The 24146-nt window shown below is 44.6% G+C and overlaps 1 protein-coding gene across 2 annotated transcripts in view; it reads right to left on the bottom strand.

Annotated features, from left to right (window-relative positions):
* TCF20 (transcription factor 20) overlaps positions 1-24146 on the bottom strand; it is an 89576-nt gene that overhangs the window by 61415 nt on the left and 4015 nt on the right. The window lies entirely within an intron of this gene.

Genomic DNA, 24146 nt, shown 5'->3' with positions numbered 1-24146 from the left:
CGGCCTAGCAAACACCAGCTAACACTCACTGAGGACTGCTGCTCTGAGGGCGAGGAAGGCTGAGAGAGGCCTGGGGTGAGGAGGCAGGTTAACGACCTGAAAAGCAGGAGGAGTGAGGAAGGCCCCCTCCCTCCAGGGGCCCATGTCCAACACGGGGAACATCACACACATGCATAGCCATCCTTCAATACACATTCTGAGCAAATATCACATTCCAGGCACTGATTTTAGGTTCTGGGGATACAGCTACAACAAACAAGTCTCAAAAGTTCTGAGCTACCACGAAAACAGCAAATAAAGACTGAACGATTACAAAGAGACATCGGGTTGGCCAGGAGCTAAGAAACGCTGAGGGAAAACTAAGGGAGGCTAAGGGGACAGAGAAGGGTAGAGGGAAAGGGTGGGAGTTGAACAGGATGGTTTACACAGGACGACAACCCCCCGAGGAGGTGACAAGCAACTGGAAGGAGGGGCGGGGACGGGCCACACGGAGACCCGTGGAGAGGTGGGCACAGAGGCAAGGCGGGAATGGGCTTGCCGAGAGGATCCGCAAAGTGGCTGACGCGGCAGAGGCCAAGTGCAGGGAGAAGAGAGAGAGGTGCAGCCAGAGAAAGGGACCCTGAGCACACAGGCCCTGCTCTCGAGGGGTCCACAGACCCGTAGCACCGCCGTCTGGGTTCTTGTTGGAGCTGCAGAGTCTCGGGCCTTGGGGACCTACTGAACCTGAATCCGCATGTTAACACGCTCACCAGTCAGTCACATACATGTGACAGTTTGAGTACAGATGAAGGGCCTTTTAAGCCACGTAGGAACGTTGGATTTTACAAGAAGACTTTGGAGGGTTTGAGCTAGAGAGCAACACCCTCTGGTTTCAATTCTCAAATGGCCACCTCTGCTCTGGTTGTTTTGCGGAAAACAGACTTTGGGAGGGGCGAGGGCAGAAGCAGGGAGTTAGTGAAGAAGCTATTTTGGTCGCCTGGGTAAGGGGTGTTGGCTGCAGAGATGAATGTGGTGTTGATGGAGGTGGTGATATGTGGTCAAAGGACGGACGTATTTTGAAGTCAGAGCCGACGGGAATTGCTAATGGATCGGAGGTGGATGTGAGGGACTTGACAACAATGACAAACCCCAGCAGCCACGTGACAGGCACTGCTCCGGGTCCTCTACAGGCAGAAATCTGTTCAGGTCCCACGGCAGTCCCAGGAAAAGGTACAGCTGAAAGCCCGGCTCTATTAAAATGAAGACAGCCAGGCAGAAGGAGGTTCAGTGACTGCCCAAGGCCCCAGAGCCCGTCAGGCGGCAGCACCAGGCCCAGGGAGCGTGCACTCGGGCACCGTCTGCGGAGAGGGACGAGGCAGGGAGGGGAGGGCTGAAGGAACCACGGGTGCTTTTCTGGACACGTTAACTCTGAGATTCCTGGTGAGGTCCGCGTGCAGAGGTCAGGTAGACAGCTGGCGTATCTGGACCTCAGGGGAAGGTGGGGATGGAGATACATATGGGAAAGTCATCAGCACAGAGATAGGACTTGAAGCCAGAAGGGTGGATGAGATCACCCAGAGCAGTTTTTCAAACTGGAGGTTGTGAAATCAATTTAGTGGGTCATGAACAGCATTAAAAAAACAAAATGAAATAGAACAGAATGGAAAATAACAGAGACGACGGCTCAGAGTAAGATGAAGCATGAGAACTTTATTGTGAAACTTTTGTTTCAGGCTTGAGTTTAGGTGCGTAAGTGAACGCAGTGGGCATATACTAGGTTGGCGTGTAGTTTGGTCAAAAAATGGTGTAAAGCCTCTGGTCTAGGGACCAAGAGTAGGACTGATCCCTGAATCCCACCAACATTTGGAGGCTGGGAAAGAGGAAAAGGAGCCAGCAAGGGAGAGTGGAGGGAAGAAACGGCTGGCGAGGAAGAAAGGCCACGGGGGTCCCCGGAGCTGCGGGAGGGGGACGTGCTCCTGAGCGCACACGGGTGTACACAGATTATGGGACGGAGAGGTACGTGGGCGCTCAGGGGAGGGCGGCCTGTTGGAGGCCTCGCAGCTGAGGGCAGAATGAAAGGGGGGAGAGAGATGAGAGTAGGGTTTTTAGACCTTGATTTGTCGGGACAACAGGGTATCCAGTCATAATTTCCATAAGTAGCAAATACTCGGCTGTTCAGCTTTTTTTTTTTTTTAAAAGCATCTACTACATACTGGGCCCTTTACCAGGCTGGGGAGCACAGGGATGACTAAAACTCTGATGTCTTTTTAAAGAAGCTTACACTCTGGAAAAGGAGAAAACTGCAGTACAGTGAGAGTGAGGTCAGGGCCACGGGGCAGAGCGTGAACAGGTCTGACGAAGGCACCAGTCACCCTGCTGGCCAGCTGATGTCCACCACGTCACCCAGACCGACTGTTGACCCCTGCTCTCCTGACTCTTGACTCGCGCTTTGCCCCTCCCAGACACTTCCCAAATCGGAGTCACTCTTCAAGGCTTGCCTCACACCAGCACTTCCTGTCCACAAGCCACATCAGTGCCTGGTCCCTGCATGGTCCACACTTCCCTGCCTCAGGGAGCACCTCATTTCCCCAGTGAGGATCACATGACAGTTGGAAGCAGGTAACAAATCTTTTCAACATCTGCCTGGCACTTCAACAGCCAAGTAAAGGCTTGCTTCCCCACTACAAGCCGACTTATATTATTATTCAGCATTATTACTGAAACAGAGCTGAACTGACTCGTTGGAAAAGACCTTGATGCTGGGAAAGACTGAAGGCGGGAGGAGAAGGGGATGACAGAGGATGAGATGGCTGGATGGCCGAATCGTAGGACATGAGTTTGGGTAAGCTCTGGGAGTTGGTGATGGACAGGGAGGCCTGGCATGCTGCAGTCCACGGGGTCACAAAGAGTTGGACATGACTGAGTGACTGAACTGAACTGAGAGCTGATCACATCACCCCTGACTCTAAAACCTTCTCTGGCTCCGAATTATTAGCACAACACATAGTCAGCTCAGTCGTGTCTTCTAGAAACGCCACACAGCCTTGCCCTTCCCTGCCTCCCAAACTCCCTAATGCTTGAACAGACACAATCAAAACAAATATGAAAAAGATGCACAGAGTTGAAATGAGAAAGACAACATTCCTCAAACTGTTGACAACAGCTGTCTTTGGAGTGAGGCTGCAAGGGACCTTCTAGGAACTGATTTAATGAACATGTTAACTTTAAAACAAAAGTTAAAAAGAAATTTAATGACTGCAGCTGTTAATTTATTGAGTGTTTACCCTATGTACTAGACAACGTATTATAGTCTCATTTAATTTTAACAAGTCTGTGATGTAGGTCTTAGCCATTCTGCAGAGGGAGAGACTGAGGCGCAGAAAGTTGAAGTAACTCTCACAAGGTTACACAGCTCGTCTGTAAAGAAGAAATGCTGGGATTTGAACCCAGGTCTAATTAAGAATGTGCCCTTAACCTCTCCTGTCCTCAGTCCTGTTCTGGCATCCCTCAGCACCCCTGCATGCATCGTGCAGTCCTTCCTTCGTTCCAGCTGGCTCTTCTGCCTGAATAACTGAGCTATGCTGACACGCCACTGGCCTTTAAGGTCCAGGGCAAATCCTGCCTTTCCCCTGACTCCTCCCCTCCCTAGAGGTGTTTACCAACACTGCTCAGTGATGTCCGACTCTTTGTGACGGCATGGACTGTAGCCCACCAGGCTCCTCTGTCCATGGGATTTCCCAGGCAAGAATAGTGGAGCAGGTTGTCACTTCCTCCTCCAGGGGATCTTCCCAACCCAGGGACTGAACCTGCATCTCTTGTGCCTCCTGCACTGGCAGGTGAAGTCTTTACCACTGAGCCACCTGGGAAGCCCCCAGCAACATTACCTGAGAGTAATTAAACCCTCTACTTCCCAATAGAGGAAACATGCGAGCATTCAAATCCCGGGTGAATTAAGTTGACAATGTAATCTCTTTCTGACAAAAGCAAAGAACACAGAGACCAAAAGTTCTCATCTGTGAGGGAAGTTAATCTTAAGAAGGGAGTTTCTGTGAGCCCTCCCTCAGCCCTTCCCCCACTTTCAGCCTCAGCTTCCTGCACTTATTAAAGGAGCTGAGCATTTCAGATCACCACTTCTGACAAATAAAAACCACTTACTATTTAAAAATGTAAACAGTGTAAATCAAAAGGTTTTCTTTTTAAACATCTCTTTAAAATTGGTTACCTTCTCCCTTAAGTTCAGCACAAAGAAGTGTAAAAACATTAAGATACCTTACATACACATAAACGTGGAGAGATGTGACCCCGTGAATCAGACATGCCTAAAAATGCAGAAAGCTCTTTTAACACCATCTGACCACATCTGAATTTATGAGCAGAAGTAAGGCCAAACAAACAACACACAGTAAAACAAAAACACTGCCCCAGCAATCTCAGAAAGGAAATACAAGATGGAATGAACAGATTCTAACGTGCCCTTGGCCTTCCTGGGCAAAGCGATGAGAAAGGCAGTCAACCGAGCATTAAGACTTGATTTTACTGGAGGTGCCAAGACCACAGGTCAGCCTGTCAAACGAAGCAGAGGCAGAGCTGAGCTCTAAGGGTGCAGTCCACTCCCGATAAAAGCCAATGGGCCTTTTTACAGTTTATGGGGTCCTCTGCATGTGGCTGGAGAAGCAGGCATGGGAGGAATACTGCCTGGATGACCAAGTCCTGTGAAAGAGCACAGGTGCCAGGAGAAGCTGAGGTGAGCCGAGTGTCAACAACTTGGACCACTGCCTCAAACTCACAGCTTGAAAATACTGAGGAACAATGTGTTAGTTCTTGTTAAATGCATCTATAAGCTAAGTGTCCTCAAGATTACTGAGTTTTCCACTTAAAAACAGAGAAACGAAAAACAAAACAAAAAACCCCACAAAAATCCCACACCTATAAATAGCTAAAAGATTGTTCTAAACATGCTAGCAAACTTCTAAACTCCCAACTTCAAACTAAAGAGAGTCACCTCTAAGCCTCCAAGAAGAGCCTCTTAATCAGCAAATTAATTTGGGGTTGGAGAACTTTAAAGAAATAAAAAGCAGATCATTTCAGTAGCGTAAGATATCTCAGTGAATGGCTTTAACTCTGCACTGTATTTTATGTTCTCATCTTATTTCAAAAAGGAAAAGGGGGGGAGGGTGCCAAATGTACAAGTAACAGTCACTGACAGACAAAAGAAGCCACTCCTGACAACTGTTCACTTTTTCAAGATATTCACAAAGCAAGAACCATAAAAACCCTTCTTGACTACCACCCCCCTACCCTCACCATGAACACAGAATCCTCTCTTCCTACGGGACAGTGCAGCACCAAGCATCGCTTTCTCCTAACCAGAGGCAAGCCAAATGTCTTGAAGAAACCAAGAAAAACATGTTTAAAAAACCTTCTGGAAATAGAATTTTATTTTAGCAAGCAAGATGAGCAAAAATACAACTTTATTTTTGCAAGGTACAATTGCTTTCCCTATTAAACCTGTTTTCAATGGATTCTCCTGGGTGACGCACTGGAAAAAAATACTACATTCAGAATCAGGAAACCTATATTTAAATGCTAGTTTTGCCACCTGTTTGGTGACTTAGGCAAGTTCCTTAACTTCAAAGTCCCACTTTCCTCATTTGCAGAAATGGAGTTACCTACCTTGCTGCCTCACAGGAATGCTCAATAATAAATTTGTAAGCTGCTACGTACCATATAAATTCAAGTGATCATTAGCAGTATTACCATCATCTCTTTCCCAGGTAAAAGTCTGAACGAACAACAAAACAGGCAAAAGACAAACAATGAGGAAAAACAATGGGAGAAGTTACTTATCAATCAAACAAAATACAACCAAACAAACCCTAAAAAACGAAATACCCAATGACTGATAGAAAACCACTCTATGATCGTTAATTTCTGTGTCATTCTCTCCTGCAAGGTGGGAGACCTGGGTTCAATCCCTGGGTTGGAAAGATCCCCTGGAGAAGGGAGAGGCTACCCACTCCAGTATTCTGACCTGGAGAATTCTATGGAGTTCATGGGGTTGCAGAGAGTTAGACCTGTCTGAGCAACTTTCACTTCGCTTCACTTTACTTCTCTAATTAAGAAAGCTCCCATAGTCTGGGGTCTATAGCCCATTCATAAAAATCACATCATAAAAACGTGATTCATAAAAATCACATCACGGTGAATCAGTGCTCCTAATTCACAGTCAAAATGCCAATGGAATGCGTTCCTACTCTACGGGCAGGAGCCACCAGCCACAAGACAGATCCCCGCCCTCCCCACCAAGGCAGGGACCCACTTGGAGGCAGTCGGTCTCTGCCAGCAGCGAGTGTCTCTTTCTCCCCTGACCACTGGCATGGAGTTCGCAAATACCAATCTCAGTTTTTCTGAAATAAGCCCAAAGAGAACAGGAGGCTAATAAACAGGCATCACCACTTGCAATTCCAAGTTTTAAAAAATAGAAGTCAAAACAACAGAAACATTTTCTGAAAAATCAGCAATTTCCAAATTTTCTAGATGGTTATAACAGTAACTAAAGTTTATCTGCTGATTACTATGAGTCAGGCAATATTCTAAAAGCTTGAGTTATTAACAGATTTAATCAGCCCAACCACAGGTAAGTACATTCATGTCTTCATTTTTTAGACAAGAAAACAGAGGCACAGATTTGTTCACAGTCACGCTGCTAATAAGTGGCATAGCTGGGATTCAAAAATCAGGTAGCTGGCTTTGGAGACCATCTCCAGACGCTGACTGCTAGAAGAGAACCCTCTGACCAACAATGCCTGGTTGTCCTCATCAGCTGTGCTACCCTGTACTTGGTGTCACACTGAGTGTGTAACCGAGACTACGGTGTCGTGTCGCTCACCTGATGGTCATTTGTGTCAAAGCGAACATGAGCGTAACATGAGCCCATGAAAATCGGGTTTCCTTTTCTGCATTCAAAAATGATGGATTAAACAATTTTGGGGAAAAAACTGGATGAAATATATACACATCTTTTAAAAAGTAACAAGAAGCTAACAGGATAGTGAGGCATTACCTAGTTAAAATCCTAGAAGGAATGGAAACCCAAAGATGTGATAGAGACTCGAGGGCAACTGCTGATCTGCCCGATGTGGCCAAGAGGCCCAGGGGGCACGCACGTCTACCCTTCCAGGTCCTGCAGAGGAGACGCTGAGTAACCTCGGCCTGGCCCCAAACCAGGGGACTGCGGCCCTAAAGGGCTGCATCCTAGGGCTAAGAGCGAACTAGAAGTAAACCAATCTTCTCAGACTCAGCACCCAGTCAACTGGATAAAATCTCAAACTCTCAACCTAGATTAAAATAATCATGGTTTGCTGGTGCCCTTAGGCACCTGGAAAAAAGTAAACAAAAATCTTCCCTGGAAAAAGACATCCAAGGCCTCTAATTATTTCTATAAATAATGTTTCAAATACTACATCCAGCACACAAACACATGAATAGAGAAAACACCATGAGTAAAAACCATCAAAACCAGTCAAAGACACAGGTAACAGAACTGAGAAAACGAGATCATTAAAACAACTACTCTACTCTGTTTTAGGAAATAAAAGCCAAGCTTGAAGACTTTAGCAGGGAACAGGAATCCATAAAAGCAACAGAGAAAATTTGAAAGGTCCCAAACTTCTCAGTTTTTGTTGTATTTTTTCAAACTTATCGAGTTCTTAATTTTAGTTAAACACAGATTAGACAGAGAGAACTGGTTATATGGAATACAGGTCAAAAGAAACCACCCAGAATGAAAAACGGAGAGAATAAAAAATACAGGAGAAAGGAAGAGTGATCAAAAGGAAACCCTGAGAAGGTCGAGCATATCCAGATAAGTGGAGCTGCAGAATGAGAAGAGACTGGGACCAGAGCAGTGTGTGAAGAGCATCACTGGGAATCCTCCAGAACAGATGACAGAAGTCAGGCCACAGACTCAAGAAGCCTGCTGAACACAAAATCAACGATCTTTATTATCCTGGAAGGTCTTCTAAAAATAATATGGCCTGTGCTATAAGGTTAGTGCCACAGCTAACTGAGCATCCACTGCAGTCCTACGAGGGGCCAGACATAGACAAGAGAAAGACAGAAGGCTCCCAGCATGTGAAGAGCTCAAGTCAAGCCCTTACAATCATAATAATCCAACACTCCCTCTACATCTGCACTATTGAAAATAAACGGGGTGGGGTGGGAAGAAAAGGAAAAGGCAGAAAAAAATGCTAGAGAGAAGTATTTAAAAAGAAAATGGGTTAAGCTTAAAAACAATAAACTAAAAGGCGCTTGTAGGAGTAAAAGTAAGGACATGCCAACATGAGCCAAGGCCCAGGCCTAGACGCTACTTTCGTTCCGTTCACCATGCTAACGAAGCATCCTCACAAGCTAAACTCAAGTCCTTGGCATGAGAAAGTCAAAGAAGAATCATTTCTTTATACCTCCTTTTCAATCTAAGTAAATTTTTTTTTTAATATTAAACCTAAACAGACAATTCTTACTGAGAAGACCCTGATGCTGGGAAAGATTTAAGGCAGGAGGAGAAGGGGATGACAGAGGATGAGATGGTTGGATGGTATCACCGACTCAATGGACATGGGTTTGGGTGAACTCCGGGAGTTGGTGACGGACAAGGAGGCCCGGGGTGCTACGGTTCATGGGGTCGCAAAGAGTCGGACACGACTAAGCGACTGAACTGAACTGAACTTAGCTCTACTAGTGGTGACATCGTCATTATAATGACCATCTTCTCCTCTATTACTTGAGACAACGTGGAGAAGCTGGATCAAAGAGGATCAAGCAAAGGAAGGAGGGTTCCACCAGGAGCTAGCTGAGTGAAGAGGAGAAACAAGCAAAAATGTAATACATGGAATCCTCAAGTTACAGGAAAATCAGACTTGTGAAAAGCCGAAGGTCTCTGCCTTCTAGAAAGCTCAAAATGCGCAGGGAACTCTCTCATCCCAGAGAGAGGGGTCAGGGAGGGAAACAGCCTGCATTGTTGCCGTTCCCGCAAGCTTCCGTGGCACGTTCATTCCCACACAGGGAATCAAGTGGAAGAGGAACTGGCTGAAAGGTTAATGCATAAACCCTGCTCCCAAGTCAGAAAGCTGATATGCAAAGAAGCAGGTGATAGAGTGACCAATGTGTTGATGAAATAAAACAAACCCTTCCTGAAGCCTAGTGCTACTGAAGTTTCAGGACAGGCTGTCCATCACTTGGGAGCGCTCCTATGTTTCTGTGTTTGGAATATGACCTTCAGACTAAAACACAGAGACATGATTCAATACATAACTGTAAATGTCTGTCTTGGGAATAAAGTGGCTTAGAATAAATATCTTATGCATGCTAGGTCTGCCTCTCAAAGCGTGGTCTCTCTAGATCTCATGAGTCTCGTGAGCTGCATAGGCTTCCAAGAGATCAGGAAAGGATACAATGACTACGTAAGTACAGACATCAAACAAACTTCAAAATCGTTCAAAATTTCTTCTATTTCTGGGATGCAAGTACTGTTCAAATCTGCATACAGGCTTATTCATATCTAAACCAAAGTGTCTTGGGAATTCCCTGGTGGTCCAGTGGTGAGGACTCAGCGCGTTCATTGCCAGGGCACGGATTCAAACTCTGGTCAGGGGAACTAAGGCAATGTGTCCAAACTTGTTCAAATGATACCGGAAAAAAAGGATCCCAAATTCTCAGACAATGTAAATCATATATCTAGTATCTGATCAGAGTAAACATATAAAGAACTCTTACAACTCAACAATATAAAGACAACAGCTCAATAAAAAAATCAGCAAAGGACTTGAATAGACATTTCTCCAAAGATACAAAAATGGCACACTAGGACATGAAAAGATTCACAACATTATTAGGGAAATGTAAATCAAAACCACAGTGAGACACCACCTCATACCCACCTGGATGGCTATAATCAAGAAAAGGAAAATTACCAGTGTTGAGGAGGATGGAGAGAAACCGGAACCCTCATATATTGCTGGTGGGAACAGTATAGCCACTCTGGAAAACAAGCAGTTCCTCAAAAAATTATACACAGAATTACTATACAACCCAGCAATTCCACTCCTGTGTACACCGAGAAGAACTAAGAACAGACACACAGATACCTGTATGCCAATGTTCACTGCAGCACTATTCAAAACAGTTAAAAGGCAGAGGCAACCCAAGCGTCCATCAGACGAACGGATAAACAAAATGTGGCATACACATATAACGAAGTATTACTCAGCCACAAGGAGGAATGAAGTTCTGATAGGTACCACAACATGGACAAAACTTAAGAACATTAAACTGTGTGAAATATGCCAGAGACTGAGATACATATCGTATGATTCTATTTATGAAACATTTAGAATAGGCAAGTTCAAAAAGACAGAAAGTAAATTAAGATGGTTGAAACGGCTATTCTGTCATATATTTTCTTAACCAAAATTAAAAAAAAAGAGAAGCTAACATGCAGCCTTTATTTTTGGGGGTTGCACTGTGTGGCACGTGGGATCTTAGTTCCCCAACCAGGGATCGAACCCGTGCCCCTCTGAAATGGAAGTGCGAAGTCTTAACCACTGGACTACTAGGGAAGTCCCACACGCAGCCCTCTTGGAAAACAGTTTTACAGTTTCTTACAAAGTTAGAACAGTCTTACACAATCCAGCAGCCATGTTTCTAGCTATTTATCTAAATGAATTGAAATTTATGTAAACACAAAATCTTACACGTTTACAGCAACTTAGTAAGCTACCAAAAATTGTGGGCAAGAGAAAAGTCCTTGAATAGGTAAATGGATAAACAAATTGTGATATATACTACAATGGAATATTATTCACCCAAAAAGGAAAGCACATGCTACAAGAAAGACGAACCTAAAAACACGCTGAATTAGAGTCGGGCACAAAAAGCCACATACTGTTTAATTCCATTTATGGGAAATAATCAAAACAGGCAAATCTATTGACAGAAAGCAGATTGGTAGTTGCCAGGGGTTGGGGGAAGGCAGAAAACTGAACTGTCTGCTTAAGGAGTACAGGAGTTTCTTCTGGAAATGATGAAAATATTTTGGAACTAGACAGAGACTGTGGATGCATAATGTTGTGGATGTACTAAATACCACTGAACCATCGAACTGTTCACTTAAAAAGAGTTGATTTTGGTCAAAGGGCACAAACTTTCAGTTGTAAGATGAGTAAATTCTAGAGATTTAAGGTATGGAATGATTAGTATAGCTAATAATAATGTTGCTGTTCAGTTGCTTAGTCGTGTCGGACTCTTTGTGACCCCATAGACTCTAGCCCACCAGGCGCCTCTGTCCACAGGATTTCCCAGGCAAGAATACTGCAGTGGGTTGTCATTTCCTTCCCTGGGGGATCTTCCCAGCCCAGGGATTGAACCCGCCTCTCCTGCATTGCTAACGGGATTCTATACCACTGAGCCACTTGGGAAGCCCCAGTTAACAATATTACATTAAAAAAGATTCACTTTATATGTGTTTCACATCAATTTTAAAAAAAGGAAACAAAACCAAACCCAAAGGAGGTACCTTAAAGAACCTGGACACCAAAGAGTGAAGTCATCCCACTCCTTGGTGCCCCCTCCTCTCCCTCAGTCCTGGCTCACTGCCATGACTTTCAATCTCCCGTCTGCAAACACATGAGGTACTGAAGAACAAGCTGCTCTGTGGGTTTCAAACACTAAATTCACCATTGTTTCTGTTAATACTAACTTACTTCTCCCTTAAGATCTGAGCTGGAACACTAAGAGCTAACATTTCACCATCACTGTTCTAAAATAGCTTTGAGATGCCCTCTGTGATGCTCATTTAAGGAGACAGGACAATGGACGTCCTGGCCCTAAGACTGCCTCCTGTTGCGTGATGCCAACCTTTCTGTCCACCTGTCAGGACCACAATCTTGCTAAGGCTGCTGGTTCTCACTGCTATCACTTCTCTAGAACCAACAACTGTTTTCTAGCACCTTCCCTTGTCTGTGGCCAATTTTTTTACAATGCAGGATCACTGACTGCCTGTTTGCTTCCTCACTACACTACTGAACACCCTGAGGATAAGTGCTAGGACTCATCCCAGAGTTCTGAAGAACAACTGCTGATGCTCACCTGGTCACTTCTGGCTTCCTGTTGTGTATTCCAACGTACAAGACGTGCTACGCTTCATTCTCTACCTACCTCTATCCTGATTTCTTCTCCAAAAGGTTCCTAACCACCAAAACAATCTTTGGATAAGGACAAGACTTCCCTGTGTCCAAACCAAATACAGTTGGTTCTCTGTATGCACAAGTTCAGCCAACCACATGGGGGAAAAAAGATTCCAGAAAGTTTCAAAAAGTAAATAGTTAAGAAGTCTTCAGGAGATGAACCACCTGCAAATAGAAACCTCAGAATATTTTGTAGAACAGTACCAAGAACCACCTTCATTTGCAAATAAAAAGACAGTTCTGTTACTGAATGCTTAAAAGACATGAGCCATCAAGCCATGAAAAGACAAAGAAGAAATGTAAATACATATTACTAAGTGAAAGAAGCCAATCTGAAAAGACTATGTACTGTATGATTCCAACTATATCATGTTGTGAAAGTCAAAACTACAGAGACAGTAAAAAGACCATGGTGGCCAGGGATGACCGGGAGGGAGGGATGAACAGGCGGAGCACAGAGGAGTTTTAGGGCAGTGACTACTCTGTAGGATCCTGTAATGATGGCTGCAGGTCATAAATGTCTCCCAAGTCACAGAATATACAATACAACACTAAGAGTAAACAACAGTGTAAACTATGGACTTTGGTGAAAATGTGTCAAGGTACGTTCATAAATTGTAATAAATGAACCACTGTGGTGGGAGATGTTAATAAACCGGGGAGGCTACACATGTGTAGGGGCAGAGGGTATATAGGAAATATTTGTATCTTCCTCTCAATTTTGCTGTGAATCTAAAACCGCTCTAAAAAAATACAGCCTATTTTTTTTAACGTACTGGATATGCACTAAGCTATAAACAACAGCTATATCCAAAGAGTAGGATTATACACCTATGTACTGTTTGAATTTTATACCAAGAGCATGCACTAATTTTATAATAAAAGGATGCATTTCAAGGAAAAAAAAAGTTCTAAAAGTTGTTTCAACTAAAACACTATGCTAACATTCTTGACATTTTTCTTTAACATATATAATTATTTCCATGTACAACTATTTCAACAAAAGTAACTATTCTCATATGACTATTTTAACTCTAGAACAAAAATACTGTTAAGAGTAGTAGGGCTTTTTTTTTTTCAAATTTTTATTTTAGCAGATTCTAATCTTATTCTTAAAATACTATAAAGTGTATCTCAATAAAATGTTAATAAGCTGAATCAAGTCAACAAGAGAAACAATGTATTGGCTTACAGAACCAGGTCTTTACTCATCTCTAGATGGAAAGACAGAATTTCCCATTTTCCTGTTTCCAAATGATTTAATTTAGAATGAACTAAAGCAGAGAGAAAACATTAGTCTCTCCTCCTCAGAACCGGTATCACCTATTAATTTGCTAATGAAATCAGATACACGACTTCTACACAGTCAATGTTGTGACTTTACATTAGCGGAGACACCCCTTGAGCTGTATTATCACAGGCTTCTGAGAAGAGATTTCCTGATGAATTACTCACTGAGGAAGATTCTTGAGCAGATACAGAAGGACTGGTATCAAATATTAAGAATATGGCAAAAAAAAAAAAAAAGGGAAGTACAGATAATGTTTGGTCTGTTGAGAAAAGATTCAATAAACATATAATCAACTACTATAATTAGAAGTCAATTTCAATTCTCTTTAACATTTTCAAGGTTTACATCTTAAACATAAGCAAAAAGCATCAACAAAAGAAATCTTTTCTATATAAAAAGATTTCTGATGAAATCTTAAAACCTTTTCATTTTGAAAACAAGCTGCTGATTTCTTTTTAAATCCAGAGAACAGTAGACTGTGCTGGCATCCTTTGAAAGCTGAGCAAGATAAGTTCAAGCAAGTAATAAACGCATGGAACTCATTAATTCAGAAAGGGATCATGAACAGTGAGCCAAAGGGGAAAAAGAAACTGAAGCTCCTATGGCACATTCCTTTGAAAGCTGGCAAGAAAACTCTACTTCTTTTATTAATTCATATAAAAACTATTTGCTGAGCACTACCAACTTGCCAAGCACTATTCTAGATGCCAGGGATATGATGGGGAACAGAAAGTCCCTGCCCTCACACAGATGATGTTCTAACAAGCAGGCCCCAAAATGGCACTTCTGGACCCCACTCTATTTTTTTCTAAATTCAAACCCAAACTCTTCCCTTCAAAGGTATCACAGGGCAGGGAGTTATGTGGTTTGTCCACCCCAGCCACTAGCAGTCCCTCTGACCTCATCTGCTGCTTTCCGTGTCAGAGGAGAGGAACAGCAGGCCGTCACTCTAACATACCCGAAGAGCTGACTCGTTGGAAAAGACCCTGATGCTGGGAGGGACTTGGGGCGCGAGGAGAAGGGGACGACAGAGGATGAGATGGCTGGATAGCATCACCGACTTGATGGACATGGGTCTGAGTAAACTCCAGGAGTTGGTGATGGACAGGGAGGCCTGGCGTGTTGCGATTCATGGGGTCGCAAAGAGTTGGACACGACTGAGCAACTGAACTGAAGACCCTCATCAACTCATTGCTGAGAATACTTTATCAGGCTAAATTAACTCATTTCTTTGGCTGATATTGTCTCCGAATTTTCCCTCCATTCTTCAACTATTTTAGTTACTCTTAGAGATGCTTTGCAAGTTTTTTTCAACAACAAATTCAAATTTAACATTACTTTAATACGTACTATATGAAGGGGACATAGAGAAATAAAGATTAACAAAGTACGGTGACCATCTAGGAATCCAATCTTGTGGTGAAACAGACACACTCCACATTAACTGTAACACATGGACAGACACAGGAGAAAGGGAGGACAGCCCAGGGAGAGGCTCAGAGGCGTTCACTCTCCACGCGCTGACGGGCAGCGCGCCAGCTGCGGGGGCTCCAAAACAAAACACAACACAGCCCTGACCACAGGGCCTTAGAGCCTCGCGCAGGAGTATTTGAAAACAGTTTGCAGTTTTTCCAGCAAAAATCTTACAGGTACCCAAGATAAGAAGAGAGAGATGATGAGAGCTGCTCGAGCTGTGGAGCTCACAAGATGATACACTTCTTCCACTACAGCCAGGCCACTTGGGGTACCCAGGTCCAAGGGGATAAGAATATCCCCCACCTTACCTGTGTTGGTACAACACTGAGAACCCTGCCACCCACCTAACACAGGGAGTGCATGGAAGCAGTGGTTAGGTCAAGTCTGAGAGCTCTGGGGTAATTTACAAGCCACTGGTCTAATAAACGGGAACAGCAGAAGCACACGGGGACACAGGCAGGAAAAGCTGAGTCTAAATCACTGGAATCCAAAACTGGTCAAGGTCCGACCAGTTTCTCTAAAATCCCAAGAGGCAGCAAGCTCATCTTAACTACTTTCTACTTTACCCCTGCAGACCTTGTTTCCTCAGCCAGCTCTATCTGCCTGCCACAGCAGTCTCTTGAAAGCTTTCCTTGTTCAAGCTTCCTGCTCTCCACTTCGCTCTTGTCCCCCAGCAGAGAGCTTCACAGAGCTCCCCGGAAAGCACTCTTGCCCACTGCCCCCAGGCCCACATGTATCCCACCCACACAACTTGCTTTCCCCCAGAAGAGGGCATTCCTACAATTCAAAGCCAATCGCCTGGATCACACAGGGCCCTGAGATCTCCTGGAAGGTCCTCAACCCAGTGCTCTTCCGCATCTTCAACTCAGCCCTGTGCTGGCTCCTTCCCACCTCCATTTACACACGCTTAAGTTTTTCTTATGTCTAAAAAAACTCTTCACTTAACCCCAGGTTCTCCCTATAACTACTTTTTACTTTCCTCAGTGGCCAAATTTTACAAAGGCTCGACTCCAAACTTACTGTCTCCACTTCTTCACCCCACTTTCTCATCAATACACAACCACCTGGCTTCAGTCATCCCCTATCCTTTCAAATGACATGTTTCAGCAAGCTTAGCTACTGCCTCTGACTTGAGGCTTTCTTCATGTCAGGCTGTCTGGGTTTTCCTTCTCACCTGCTGGTTGCATCCTCTCCGCTCTTCTTTAAACGCTGCCCTGCTGCCTTAAATGTTCACATTCCTCAGTTCTGTCCTGACCCTTTGAGCCCTTGTCATTATTAGCAGCAACAATATAACTGGGGCACAAAGTTGGGCGGGCAGGGCGGATGGGAGTGTCAACTACGAGACCCGCGAGGGGCTGAGTCCTGTGAAGTCCCCATTACTGGTGGCAGACGCCCATCACTCAGGCAGGAAAGAGGAAGGAACACTTTCCTACATACAGACACTCCCTGTTCACCCTGACAGCAACCTCATCTATTCCCAGGCTGGAAAAGACATGCTCACCTCCACGTCTTACCCTATAGCCCAGTCCCTTCCCCTAATGTCCATTTTGTGCCTCTAACACCTAATGCCGTCCTTATAAGCATTTCGAATTTAAGTTCAAAATTAAATTTATCACTTCCTACCACACCCCAATCTTCTCATTCTCCACTGTTTTCTATTTCAGTGAATGGCGCCACCAGCACCTGGTTTCCGAGCTAGAAGTCTGGATTCTCCTTGGTTCCTCCTTTTCCCTCACAAATCTACTTCCTAGTTGGCCTGTTCTCATCCCATCATCACCAGCATCATTACCTTCACTTAGTCAATACACAGGGCCTTGTTGTTTATTTAGTCACTAAGTTGTGTTCACTCTCTCCTCTTGCTCTCAATCCTCCCCAGCATCGGGGCCTCCTATGTGCCAGATCAACCCACTTTAGCACTCTTGCCTGGGAAACCCCATGGACAGAGGAGTCTGGCGAGCTACAGTCCACGAAGTCACAAGAGTCAGACACGCCTTAGCGACCAAACAACAACTGCTATGTGCCAAAATCTTCCCTTGTAGCTCAGTCGGTAAAGAATCTGCCTGTGATGCAGGAGACCCGGGTTCGATTCCTGGGTAAGGAAGATTCCCTAGAGAAGGAAATGGCAACCCACTCCAGTATTCTTGCCTGGAGAATCCCATGGACAGAGGAGCCTGGCAGGCTACAGTCCATGGGGTCACAAAGAGTCGGATATGACTGAGTGACTAAACCACCACCACCACCTTTATGGGCCAAACACTGCTGCTGACATTGATGTACAACGGTGAACAAGCCAACCTCAATCCTAGAGGAAGGCACGGGCAAACAAATAAAAGGATGAGATAATTTCAGGTGGTGATAAAAGTTATAAATAAAATAAAGCAGGCTGATGTGACGAAGCACTACTTCAGACCATAAGGGCTAGAGAAAACGCAGAGAGAAAGAAATATTTAAACGGAACCTGGGGACTTCCCTGGTGGTTCGCTGGCTAAGACTCCTGATGCAGGGGGTATAGGTTAGATCCCTGCTTGGGGACCTAAGATCTTGCATGTGGCTTGGTGTGGCCAAAAAAGAAAAGATAAACTGAACCTGAATGGCAAACAGAAACAAGTCTCACACAGATTTGGGAAGCAGGATGTCCCATGCAGAGGCAATGTTGAGTGAACAGCTCCTAAGGTAGAAATGAGCCTGAGGTGTTCAAGAAACAGAGGGAAGGTCAAAGAGACTGGAACTGAAGGGAGCAAGGAGGAGGCCAGGTCAGATGGGCTCAGAGACCCTTGTCGGTCACCATGAAATCAATGGAAAGCTACTGAAGGGCTGTAGGAAGCTACTGAAGGGCTGCAGGAAGACAACTGACAAAACCCAACGTGAACTTTTAAAGATCATTTTAGCTGAAAAGCAGAAGAAATTATTTGAGAGGGCCAAAAATATTGGGGGCTGAAAATCCAGTCAGGAAACTAGTAGTAGAGTAGCCTGGATAAGAGGAGATGGTGCTTGAGATGGGGAGGGGGGAACAGATTCAGAATGTGTCTTGGACATAAAATGAACAGAATTTGCTGGGAGACTAAATATTGAGAGTGAAAGGGAAAAAGAAATCTAGGACAACTCTTCAGTTGTTTTTAGGTATAATATACATACAGCAAAATTACATATAGGGTTATCACTCAGTAAGATGTGATGAACGCCTATCCAAGGTGCTGAACACTTCCATCACTCTAGAAAGTTCTCTCATGTCCCCTTCCAGTGAACCCCCTGCTACAAAGAGGTAACCACTGATGCAATGTCTGGTATCACAGACTTTTGCCTATTTTAGAATCTCTTATAAATGTGATCATCCATTGTGTACTTTTTTGTGTCTGTGTGAAATTCTTCCCTGTTACATGTATCAGCAGTTTCTTTTTGTTGCTGAGTGGTCTTCCACTGTATGAATATCCATTCCGTTTATCCATTATCCCAATGATGGACAACTGGACTGTTTCCAGTTTTCAGCTATCATGAATAAAACTCCTATGAATATTCTCGTACAAGGCTTATTTGTGGCCACAGGTTTTCATTTCTCTTGGGTAAATACCTACAAATGGAACTGCTGGGTCACAGGGCAGACATGTTTAACCTTTTAAGAACCTTTCAAAACAGTTTTCCAATGGCGTGGCATCATCAGCAGTATAGGAGTTCTGGCTGCCTGAGTCCTAAGTGTTTCGCTTGAATAACTCCACCTGCAACACAACCAAACTCACATTCTTTTAGCTCTTCAAACATTTTTCACTTTTTTAGACTTTATGAAGCTTCAATGAAGCTCTGAAACTGGCCATGTGATAGAAGAGCCAACTCACTGGAAAAGACCCTGATGCTAGGATAGATTGAAGGCAAAAAGGGAAGGGGGCAGTAGAGGATGCGATGGTTGGATGACATCACCGACTCAACAGACAGGACTCTGAGCAAACTCCAGGAGATAGTAGGGGACAGGGAAGCCTGGCGTGCTACACTCCATGGGGTCGCAAAGAGTCAGACACGACTGAGCGACTGAACAACAGACGCACTCCAAGGACACTTTTCCTCCTTACCCTATCACCTTTACTGCTATGCATTTTCATTCCACAAATATCCTGAAGGATGAGAAAAGGCTGGGTTGGCCAGTGTTCTGAGCAGAGGACATAGCATATAAAGAAGTCCCTGAGATGAGAAAGAGTTTGGGGCCTTCTGGGACATAGAGAAAGTCAATGTTGCTGAAAGATGGCAAGCAAAACCAGGAGACAGGCAACCGGGGAGGTGGGCAAGGGCCGGGGTATTCAGAGCCTTGTGAGAAATGGGAAGTCTGGATTTTCTATTTAGTGCTATGAGAAACCGCTGAATGATTTAAAGTGGAGCAAAGACAGGTGACTGTGGCCGCTCTGGGCAAAGTGGAATAAAGTCAGATGGGCAAAAGTCAGGGGGACATGTTAAGAGGCAATCACAATGTTCCAGGTAAGAGATGATGGTGGCTCAGAGATTGTGGCAGCAGAGTGGACAGATTCAAATCATATTACAGCAACTGCACTGACAGTAATGTGATAGATTAGACGTGGAGGGTGGTGAGAGAAAAGGAGGAATGGGATTTGAGAAAGTGGTTAGATGTTAAAATCACTTATGGAGAAGGGAACAAATGGAGGAGAGTTTAAGGAGTATGTGTTAGTTTTGGACTTACAAAGCTCAACCTACTGATGAGCTATCCAAATTGCAGCATCAAGCAGGAGGAGTTAAGAGGAGCTAGGAGAGTCTGGCTAAAGATATTAACATGATGGTCATCAACTTATGGGCAATCATCAAAACCTAGTGGTATCTGAGAGCACCTGGAGAGTGAGTGCAATGAACCAAGAGGGTCCAGAGAATGCCAACCGATAAGCAAAAGCGGAGGAACGAGCCACAGAGTTGGGAAGAGACTGTTGAGAGAACAACAAGCGTCAGGACAAAAAAGCCAATGGCCCTCCTTTGAGAAGTCTCGTATGACCATTTGAGTGAGAATAATATGTCTTGGTTCAGCTCCATGTATTTCCCCATTAGAGCACTTCCAATAGCCCTGTTTTAACTGCCCTTCTCTACTGAGCAGATGGCTTCCCAGGTGGCTCAGTGGTAAAGAATCTGGCTGCCAATGCAGGAGACTCGGGTTTGATCCCTGGGTCGGGAAGATCCTCTGGGGTAGGAAACGGCTACCCACTCACTCCAGCATTCTTGCAGGGGAAAGTCCATGGACAGAGGTGGGCTACAGTCCATGGGGTTGCAAAGAGTCTGACACAACTGAGCATGGGCACTGAGCAGACCTATGAGGATCTAAAATCAACAGGATTGGCAGGAATCAGTCAGTCAGTCAGTCAGTTCAGTCACTCAGTCGTGTCCAACTCTTTGCAACCCCATGGACTGCAGCACGCCAGGCTTCCCTCTCCATCACCAACTCCTGGAGCTTCCTCAAACTCATGTCCATTGGGTCGGTGATGCCATCCAACCATCTCATCCTCTGTTGTCCCCTTCTCCTCCTGCCTTCAATCTTTCCCAGCATCAGGGTCTTTTCCAATGAGTCAGTTCTTTGAATCAGGTGGCCAAAGTACTGGAGTTTCAGTTTCAGCATCAGTCCTTCCAATGAATATTCAGGGTTGATCTCCTTTAAGATGGACTGGTTAGATCCTCTTGCACTCCAAGGGACTCTTAAGAATCTTTTCTAACACCAGAGTTCAAAAGCATCAATTCTTTGGTACTCAACTTTCTTTAAAGTTCAGCTATAGTCCAAAGTAATGTCTCTGCTTTCTAATACGCTGTCTAGGTTGGTCATAGCTTTTCTTCCAAGAAACAAGCGTCTTTTAATTTTATGGCTGCAGTCACCATCTGCAGTGATCTTGGAGCCCCAAAAAATAAAGTCTGTCACTGTTTCCATTGTTTCCTCATCTATTTGCCATGAAATGATGGGACCGGATACCATGATTTTAGTTTTCTGAATGTTGAGTTTTAAGCCAACTTTTTCAACTCTCCTCTTTCACTTTTATCAAGAGGCTCTTTAGTTCTTCGCTTTCTGCCATAAGGGTGGTGTCATCTGCATATCTGAGGTTATTGATGTTTCTCCCGGCAAGACTGATTCCAGCTTGGGCTTCATCCAGCCCAGCATTTCTCATGATGTACTCTGCATATAAGTTAAATAAGCAGGGTGACAGTATACAGTCTTGACGTACTCCTTTCCCGATTTGGAACCAGTCTGTTGTTCCATGTCCAGTTCTAACTGTTGCTTCTTGACCTGCATACAGATTTTTCAGGAGGCTGGTCAGGTGGTCTAGAATGAGCTGTGCTCTAAAGGAAATCAATTCTGAATATTCATTGGAAGGACTGATGCTGAAGTTGAAGCTCCAATACTTTGGCCACCTGATGTAAAGAGCCAACTCACTAGAAAAGACCCTGATGCTGAGAAAGACTGAAGGAAGGAGGAGTAGGGGATGACAGAGGATGAGACGGTTATCACCGACTCAATGGACATGAGTTAGCGAGCTCCGGGAGATGGTGAAGGACAGGGAAGCCTGGTGTGTGGTGCAGTCCATGGGGTCGGTTGGACATGACTGAGGGACTGAAAAACAAGCTCCGCTCCAGTTAGTGTCCTGGCACACAGCACAGAGTGGAATGCTTCAGTGGGCAACTACCATTCACCTACAGGTGATACCATTCACCTATAGGTGGTGCACTCCACTATATACTTTTCCTATTTTAGTTCCTTTTCCCATTGGCCCTGAGGAAGATGTATCTCCATTTTACAGACAAGGAAACTGTGGCTCAAACAAAATGCCTAAGCTCACTCATGCTAATAAGTGATGGAGCCAGACTGAGGCCACATGTTCTCCTTCACACTCTTCTGCCTCCATAAACTGCCCATCACATAGAATTTCTACAGCAAGAATACCCTTGCACATTACTGCGAAAGGGATACAAAACCTGCCCCCAGGTAACTGACCCACCTGAGCACTAAGTCCTGCAAACATCTAGGGATGCAGTCCTGCTCAAGAACCCCTGCTCTGATCAGGCACCGTCGATGATCTCCAGGCTCCCAAAGGAACGGTTTAGCCTAGGGTGCTTCCAAATGTAAAAGTGAAATCTTCCCTGAAACTGAGGTCGAGAGGTGAAAACCTTAGGACTGCCAGGGCCTTACCTCTTTTGAGTTTTAGAACTCATTTTTAGCCACGTACCAGAAATTTCTCCCTACATCTAAAGGGCCTAGCGTGAACTTCACAACTAATGCTAAATGTGGCAGAACTTCTCCATGTCATCCATTCTGGATCAAGATAAAACCAGGGTGAGATTATGTCTTTGGTGGGCCCAAAGAAACCAACACTATATATACATATCTGTGTGAAAAAAAAAAGAGCAGTACAATTCTCTTTGTCCATACCCTGCTTTTGAGGTTGATGTGTGTCTTCTCCCTGACTTCTTAAGACTGGAACTACACAGGCTTTTCCCTACATGAGTACATTAGCAACCCAAGGCGACCTTTCTTTTTCTACTCAGGAGCGAATGTTAACGACCAACCCTCTGGTCAGAGCAGGGGCTACAGTGGAAAGAATACCAGCCTTGCTGGCAAAGAGCAGGGTCCTCGCCTTGACTGTCAGTGTAAAGCTACATTAACTATGGGCAGGTCACCACCCCCTGGCCCCTTCCCTGAGTAGTAAAGAGGTTGTAAAGTGCTAGACGAGACGATTTCTTTCAGCTCTCTAGATAACTACCAGAGAGCACAGAAAGGGTGGGTGAAGGTATCTGGATGCCACTGGCTGGCCGGCAAAACTGTGGAGGACAGACCCTCCCGGCTGTGGATAACAAAGCCTCTCTGACTGCACTGTCTCCTCTCCTGCCGAAGTCCCCACTCTCAGATACCCCTGCTTCCTCCACCCCACTACCCCACCCAAGGTCACTTGGGATCTTCTCTTTGAAGCAATATCTAGCAGAGTGCCCTGCATACAGATATCACTAATTTTTGCTAGCTTCAGTTGAAGTTTTAACCAAGTACAATGATTGTTAACACCCCAATCCAACTTCTTAACAGCGAAACAGACATAATTATATGATGTTTCTAATAATGCCTAGCAGTCATCAATATAACGACACATCTCTGTGGTTTTGCTTTTTTCTTTTGCGGGGTTGGGGGGGGACTGTGCATGGCTTGCAAGATCTTCGTTTGAACCCACACCCCCTGTAGTCAAAGAGCAGAGCCCTAGCCACTGGACCACCAGGGGAATTCCCTCCACATTTCTGGGTTTTATCAGAACAATGTTAATAAAGCACACACATTTCTCTTTCCTACCCTTTATAAAGTATCACTAATAATCCCTCTTAAGTTCTCTTGAGCCAGGTCCCCATTCACAAAGCAGAGGGAAGACTTCAGCCAACCCACGTCTATTCTTTGGATTAACTTCTCAAGATGCTCAGGACTAAAGCAAATCATTCACTTTGTTTAATGCCACTTTCATCCATCCCACAGATCCAGTCTGACTGCCCTACTGGCAGAAAATTCTCCAGAAGCGGGGACATCTTTATGATCACTCTGAGCAGCTTCCCTTGAGTCACTATCACATTGTCTTTTTATTCTCTTCATCACTATGTTCACTGCCAGACACATTTACTTACTGTCAACAGTCCGTCTCCAGAGTAGGCTCCTTCTCTATCCTGCCCACCACTGTACCTCCCATGTTTCAGAACAGTGCTTACAAATGCTTGTCAATGAAAATTAGAACATAGAGAACCTTAAACCATGTTTAGGGATGTGTTGTTCAAACACACAGAAAACACTCTTCCAATCAGGCGGATATTCAACTGTTGCAATAACTTCCACCCTTTCCCACAGAACAGCTTACATATGCAGACTGCAGTAAGGATATCTTCCCCTGTAGCTAATGCTTTCTCTTTCTTAACATTCCCACAATGAAGCATCAGATAACAAGCCACAGATACACCAGTAAGTCACTTTACGGTTCACCTTCCTGCTGGGCCATGCACATTACCTACAAAGTAAATACAGCTCTAATGCAGAAAGTACTGATCGTGTTTGTCGCCATGAGAATCTTTCCACCCATACTGCATGTACCGTAGGTATTAAGACGACCTTCAAACCTAATAATAATAAAAAAAAAAACCCTATTCAGTCTAAATGCAATGTGACC

The sequence above is a fragment of the Cervus elaphus genome, chromosome 22 (assembly GCF_910594005.1).
Source record: "Cervus elaphus chromosome 22, mCerEla1.1, whole genome shotgun sequence".
Taxonomy (NCBI): Eukaryota; Metazoa; Chordata; class Mammalia; order Artiodactyla; family Cervidae; genus Cervus; species Cervus elaphus.
Note: the sequence above shows the minus strand (reverse complement) of the source record. Positions and strands in the feature narration are given on the sequence as shown.